Consider the following 7,737-nt stretch of genomic DNA (forward strand, 5'->3'; position numbering starts at 1 on the left):
AAATACTGATTTCCCCCACTGGTATGTTTCATGAGTCCATTTTAATTAAACATTTCACATGCAACTTCAACCTAGGCTATTCTGCTACAATCTTTAGGGTGGATTAGCTCATATGAGATTGGAAAGTAGGGAAATGAGGTCAGTGGGGAAATGAATGCCATGGAAACTATATTGGTTCATCTGCAAAATTTCCCAGCATGTAATATTTTGTGCCACCAAGTAGAGCAGTAAGATGTAAGCATGGTTGAAAACAGCAAATACAAAGACGAAGAGTATTGAAAACAATGCCCTTTCTCATGTGTTCTTTTTTTTCCTTTTGAAATAATTTTTCATTTACAGGAAAGTTGCAGAAATAGTCCAGAGTTCAGATATGCCTTCCTCCTAGCTTCCTTTGATTTTCACAATTCCATAACTATTGTACAATCACCAAAACCAGAAAAATAGTATTGGTAAATACTATTAACCAAGTGCAGACCTTGTCTTTCTAATCTTGATCGTCATTTCGTGGAATGTCTTACAACTTGGGTTCATCTGTTTTCTCATGATTAGTTTGGGAGTTTGCATTCTTAGCAAGATTACCAATCACAAAAGTAATGTGTCCATTTCAGTGCATAATGATATCAATGTGATTTATTACTGGTAATGTTAAACTTGGTGGTATCTGCAGTAATTATCCACAGTAAAGTTGTATTTTTCCTCTATGTAATTGACAAATATCTTACAGAGATAACTTTGAGACTATGAAATATCCTATTTCTCCGCAAACACTTATGACTGATTTTAGCATCCATCAATTGATCAGGTCTGCAACAATATGGTGGTGTCTGCCTGGTGGTGATTTTTTTTTTTTTTTATTTCTCTCATTCCTTCTATGTTTATCAGTTGAATTTTTTTGGTAAGGAAGAGACACTGTTTCCCCCAATTACATATTTATTCAATTATGTTTGCTCCTGTATCATTTTGACATCTTCGCATCCTTTTTCAATGACCTCAAGCACCTCCTTGTTTTCTAGTACAACAGATTGGTCCAGCTTGTATTTTTTCAAAGGAGGCCCAGTTTCTTTTATTGAAGAATAGTGTTTAGAATTCAAGATCTAGGTTCTAACTGTGCTGATTGCCCCAAGAGTACCACTATTTCAAGGCCTTCTTAGCAGATGGAGCCTGGAAATGTAGGTATGTATACTGACCCATCTAAATGTAGAGGCATGTGTATACATTAGATATGTATTAAAAACAATGATATTAATACTGATACTTCTGATTCCAATTCAACACCACAAAGTTTCTTCTAGCCACTCCCTCAACTCCACTTTCTTATTTGTAACATTTCTCATTTCTTGGAAAATGAGAGACCTGGCTCTTATATACAATATATTCACTTATTTGTTCAGTACTAGGAAACATACAAAGTAGTTAATATTTTGCTAATCCATACCCCAATGTGAAACAAATTTACTGACTAGTGTACAGCATTTGTTCTTTTTTAGTCTTTATCATTTCAGAATCCAGTTAATACATGCTTTCCAAAGTTACTTAGGTTAATTGTTTTCTTCCCCATCTCTTTCAGTATGAATGTTAGTCATTTGTAATGTGTTTAATTTGTTGATTTTTTTTTTACTATTTGTATTACATTTGGGGTTATTTTCCCATCCTGGCTGATTTTTAATAATTTACATTTTGGATATATGAAACATTACTCTGGTTCTGAGTCAAAGCTACATAGAAGGTATATACATTCAGAGAAGTCTCACTCCCTTCTAATTCCCCTCTTCTTTTCACCCCTTGGCTATTCACAACTGTAGGTTATCAGCCTCTTCAGTTTCTGATTTATCTTTCATGTATATCTTTTGCACAGATAAGATGCATGTGTATTTTCTCATATCTCCTTTCTTTTGTGAAGGGTAACAAACATACTATACTCTCCTATACTTTGCTTTTTTCCCCTTTCACTCCCTCTTCTTTTTGGCTCAATTTGGTGATATGCTCCATCTTGGATCTGCATAATACTCCATTTTCACCATCTTTGTGCATTTTATTGCCGCATCCCAGAAGCCCCAACCATTCTCTCTATTTCCTTCCATAAAACCACTTTCAGCTTATTTTTAAAGAGTAAGATTCTAATCTTACTGTGGTGTTTCTTTATTAAGAATTTATCACTTGTTACTGTGCCAATAATTCTTACTAGATTATGCCTTTTCAAAAAAAATTCTCTTGTTACAGAGTTGTAGAGGCTTTGAGGGTCTTGCTTCAACAATTTCCCCTCCATAAATCCTGTATTTTTAGTGTGCAAGTTTGAAGAAGATAAGGCTTTTGCAAAAAAAAAAAATATTTAGTAGCAGAAACACCCCATCAGTGGTTTTATTATTACTTTTTGAGTCTTCTAACACATTTCAAGAGGACATCAATTTAAATTCCACCTAAATTTCCAAGAGAGCACAATTTTGATTTTGTGTGTGATACTTTTACTGGAAAAAGTATCTGAGCCAAGTACCCATATACTATTTGTTATATATACAACATAACCATTTACTGTATTTCTTTTCAAAAAACTTGTTTATAATATCTTGCAATTGGGAAGCCATCCTGTAGGAATAATTAGTAAATCTGTGTACATTTCTTTACCTCCTTTTTTCAAAATAAAAACTGATTCATCCTATAAGCATCTAAAATTATTCAAACTCATCTAATTAAGAAAATTCAAGCAAAGATGCTACTGCTTGGTAATCAGTGGGTGATGATTCAGGTTTTGTTAATGAAAAGTCTTCACCAAGGTCAGCAAAGGGTGGGTTTGAGATGTTTGGGCGGGTTAAGTGGGCATTTTGACAACAAGGCTTCTCCTTTGGCATGTTTAATTGTCATGTTTAATGGCCATCCTTGCAGTTTAAGATGACCCTTTTCAAATAAAATTCTCTCCTAATGATGACTTGCACCCTCTCCCTCCATGTGAGAATTAGCAGAGCCTGTAGGATCTTATTTGAAATTGACATTCTCTATTGTAATTTTTTTCCTATTTATTTTTAAATTCTCTTTTTGTTTCACTGGAAGGATGCACAGTTTTAAACATTAAAAGTGTACAAGTTCTTTTGTTACAAAACTAATGTGTACACACACACACACACACACAGAAAAGTCCTCACCAGGTACAAAGGAAGAATAGCTAAAGGAGCGTCTCAGCACTGGTGATAATGATGCTAATATTGTTGAAGACTAGTGTGGAGCTTTTAAGCCCTATTAGGCATAAAGATTACTGGGTGAGTGGATGGGGGGATCTTGTTGAAATGCAGATTTTGGTTCAGCAAGTCTAGGGAGGGACCCAAGGTTCTGCATTTCTAACAAGCTCCCAGGTGATGCTGATGCTGGTTTATAGACCCTCTTTGATGAGGAAGGTTGGAGATATTAAGAGGCTAGACATATTTCAATAGAACCTTTTGCAATAATGGAAATGGTCTGTATCTGTGATGTCTGAGCACTTCAGTTGTGGCTGGGGAGACTGAGGAACTGAACTGTAAATGAAATTTAATTTAAATGTAAATTTGAATAGACACATGTGGTTAGTGGCTACTGTCTTGGACAGTGAATATCCTTTTTTAAAATAAAGGTATGATCATGTACTTGTACCTGTACATGTATACAAAATTGTTTTGGGGAGTTCTATGTTTTCATAAATGGAACGTTATTTGACTACATTATTCTAAACTTCGCTTTTTATTCTTCATGCCTTGGAGTTCTTTTCGTATCAGTACATATTGATTTGTATCATTCTTTTAAATTACTACGTAATATTTCACAGTATGGATTTACTATGGTTTATTTAGCCATTTATTACTGTATTGATGGATATTTAGGTTGTCCTTTTTTCCCCCTGCAACTACAAACTGAGGGTAAGAACATCTTTGTGCATGCCACTTCAAATACATGTTTGAATGTTGCTTTTTTAAAAAAGATTTTACTTATTTATTTGAGAGAGAGGGAGAGAGAGAGAGAGAGCATGGGAGGGGGGTAAGGGCAGAGGGAGAAGCAAACCCCTCACTGAGCAGGGAGCCCGACACGGGGCTCAATCCCAGGACCCTGGGATCATGACCTGAGCCAAAGGCAGACCTTAATGACTGAGCCACCCAGGCGACCCTGAATGTGTCTATAGGATAGATAAAGAGAAATGGAGTCACTGGGTCACTGAAAATGAATAATTAACATTTTCATGGTTACCACCAAGTTGCTTTTGAGAGAACATGAAATAATTTATTTCCATTAGTTGAGTGGGAGAATACCATTTCCTCACACTCTTGATTGGTATTATCAACATTTTTTATTTTTTGTCAATTATTCAGTGAAAAGCTACATCTTATTTTCATTTACATGTCTGTAATGAGTAGGGAAAATAAACATTCATTTATAAGATTCTTGATCATTTGCCCCCCCCATAATTGTGTAGGTTATTCATACACTTCTAGCCTTTCTTATGAGTTGTTGAATAAGCTTGTCAAACTATATAGTAAATATTATTGGGATATTTTGGGGATTGCCCTGTCTTTGTGGATAAATTTGGAGAGATTTGGCATCATAAAATATTGAGATTCCTATCTATGAATAATAATATTCTCCATTTACTTAGGTTTTCTTCTATGTACTATAACATTTACCTTTTCTCCTGTAGAGATCTTGTATATTTATTATACAATATTGAATGAATATTTTAATGTTTATTCATAGGTGTTTTATACTTAGGTTTCTGTTGTGAATTTCTTCCTTTACATTTTCTGTCTATCGCTGGCGGACAGGAAAACTACCAATGTGTGGATGTCTAGCTGCAATCTAGTCACTTTGTTGAGTTCTGTTATTATTTGCCACTTTTCATCATATTCGTTTTCACAGTCTATCATTTGGTGAACTAATACTACCCTGGTGCCTCCATCTACATCCCAAATCCCTAGGAATGACAGAAAAGTCATATGAAGAATAAAATCCATAGCATGGAGAAATACACACACTTTTCCTTTCCCCATGTGTACAATATGATAGGTATACTGTAGGCACTGGTAATCATTTTATATTTTCTGTGCCCTCCCAATAGTGTTCAGTATCAGTGCCCAGGAGAGGACCCTCCTTCTACTTAAGGGTGACACTGTGTGGATATACAAGAATTTCCCGTGTCCTGCTAAGGAGACTTCTGCCCAATCTTTGACTGTGACAGTGAAAATCCTTGTATGAAAGTCTGTACACAAATATCTGCAGGATCAATTTCTAGAACTGAAATCCCTAAACCTAGATCAAAAAGTATATATATGCATCTTCAGTATTGATAGCTACTCTCAAACTGCCTTCATGGGGGTTGTACCCATATGAGCGCGCTGGTTCTCCACACCTTTGGCAACACAACCTATGTTGTTCTACATTGTCTGGAAGAAATAGGGAGAACCGGCATCTGAATTCTTTTTGTAGCAGATGTTGCGGACGTCCCACCAACTTTATGTGCCACCGTAGAGGGCAGTTCCTGCACCTTCTGACCACCTACCTTGTGTCTGGATCTTTCTGCTTCTCTTCCTGAATCGTGCGGCGCCACAGGAATTTCCGTAGCTAATGCAAGGGTGGGCACTCCAGGGTGGCTGGAAAGTAACAGCCCATCAGGCTCTCAGAGGTAACTTTCAACATATGAGGAACGGGAACCAGTGGATAGATGAACAAGCTTCCCTTTCCCTCAGTTGGCGATTCTAAGCCACGTCCTTGCCGATTCCTGAGTGGAATGGAACTCTTGTTGACTACAGCAGTAATCTTCTCATTGAAATATCCTTTACTAACGTTTCCACCTTCCTACCTCACTTTCCCTACTCCCTCGCGTCATGATCTCACCTCACAAATAAACCACACGCACTCAAATCCTGGCCTCAATACCGGCCTTGGGAGGACCTCAACTAAAATAGATGGTACCAGGTTTGGTCCTCGAAAGTTGACGCTCAAGAATGGGACTGGAGAATTTGTTCACTCCCTGTTCAGGGAGCAACGAGAGTCTCATTGCAGGTTTAACTGGGAGTTGTGATGATCTATGGCATGCTGTAGCAGAACATTTCCCAAGACTTTCATGTATGATTGCTTAGGCTGAGGTACAGTTGGAGGGACTGTGCTAGGGAACAGTTATTGCTCTTGAACAACATGGGGCAATGGTAAAGATTAAGGACTGTGGAGGAGGCTGACTTTTGTTAACTTCCCTGGAAGCCCTGGAGAATGGCACACCCATCAGCCTATCAATTCAGGGCATTCTGTGAAAGCTAGAAGGCTTTCGTGGCCAAATTTAATTAATTAGACCCTCACCTCTTGCAGCAGGTGGGGCAGACTATGCTGAAAATTAGCCTCAAAATACAATCATAAAAATGTCGGAGCTACAGTGGAGACCTAAGGCACAGCCAGAGCAGGTGTCCTATCTTAATGTCAGAGCCATGGAAGGGAAGAAATAGGATTGTGAAATCTGGGATGGTTGTCTTTAGGTGAATGCCTACACAATCCTCACCCAATATTTTTTTGAATCTTCTGGGTAGGCGTGGTGATTTATAAAAAGGCCTCCCTTTTCCCCTGTGTTTTCTAATACTTTTCTTCCCTCCCTCCTTTCCTTCTTTTTGTTCAAATTTGATCCAACTGTAATTTATTTTGTTGTAAGGAGTGATTTGGGAATCCAACTTCATTTTTTTGCGCTGGCTATCCAGTTCTTCAGTATCATTTACTGCATATTTCATCTTTCCCCACTGATATAAAATGCTGGCCTGACTATACATTACATTCTAGTATGTCCTTGGGTCTTGTGGGAGAGAACGCTAGGTACTCACCAAACCTTTTCCCTCCTCTTTTTGGGCACAGAGCAGGGTGATTTCTCAGCTTTCAGTGCAGTTAGAAAATGATGGGCCTCACACCTGAAGTCTTCTGCATGTGACCCTCCATCTTCCTAGCCTTCTGCTAGCTAGAACGGAGATATCATCCAGGACAACTCGGGGAGCCGCGTGTCCAGAATGGTAGAGCTAGAGATGCAAGGAGCATGATCCCAGAATCCTTGCTTGCAGGAGAGCCTGCCAAGCAGAAACACCTGTTTGGGACTTTATGCAAATGAGAAATAATCTTTCATTTTGTATGAGCCATTTGGGTTTTTCCTTTTCCTTAAACTAGATATCCTTACTTTAACTAATATAGATCTATTTGTGGACTCTGTTTCACTCAATTTATATGCTAGCATTACAGTTTTAATTAATACAATCTTATATTTTGGTACATAGTAGGGCGAATCCCTTCATTAACTTTTATGTTTTTTTTTTCTGGTTTTCCTTGCATGATCATTTTTCCATATGAACTTCAGAATTAGCCTCACTACTTAAAATAATCTCCTTCATATGCTTTTTTTTTTAAAGATTTTATTTATTTATTAGAGAGAGAGCGTGTGCATGAGAGAGAACACAAGCAGGGGGAGCAGCAGAGGGAGAGGGAGAAGCAGGCTCCCCGCTGAGCAGGAAGCCCAATGTGGGGCTCAATCCCTGGGCCCTGGAATCATGACCTGAGCCGAAGTCAGCTGCTTAACTGAGTCACTCAGGTGCCCTCTCCTTTATATGCTTATTGAAATTACATTATATGTAGTTTGATATGGGAAACACTGACATCTTTATAACATTGAATTTTTTTTTAATATAAACACATATCTTGGGACGCCTGAGTGGCTCAGTCAGTTAAGTGTCTGCCTTCAGCTCAGGTCATGATCCCAGA

This window comes from Callorhinus ursinus, unplaced genomic scaffold, assembly GCF_003265705.2.
Source record: "Callorhinus ursinus isolate GAN/ISIS: 27379988/994484 unplaced genomic scaffold, GSC_fseal_2.0 scaffold3, whole genome shotgun sequence".
Taxonomy (NCBI): Eukaryota; Metazoa; Chordata; class Mammalia; order Carnivora; family Otariidae; genus Callorhinus; species Callorhinus ursinus.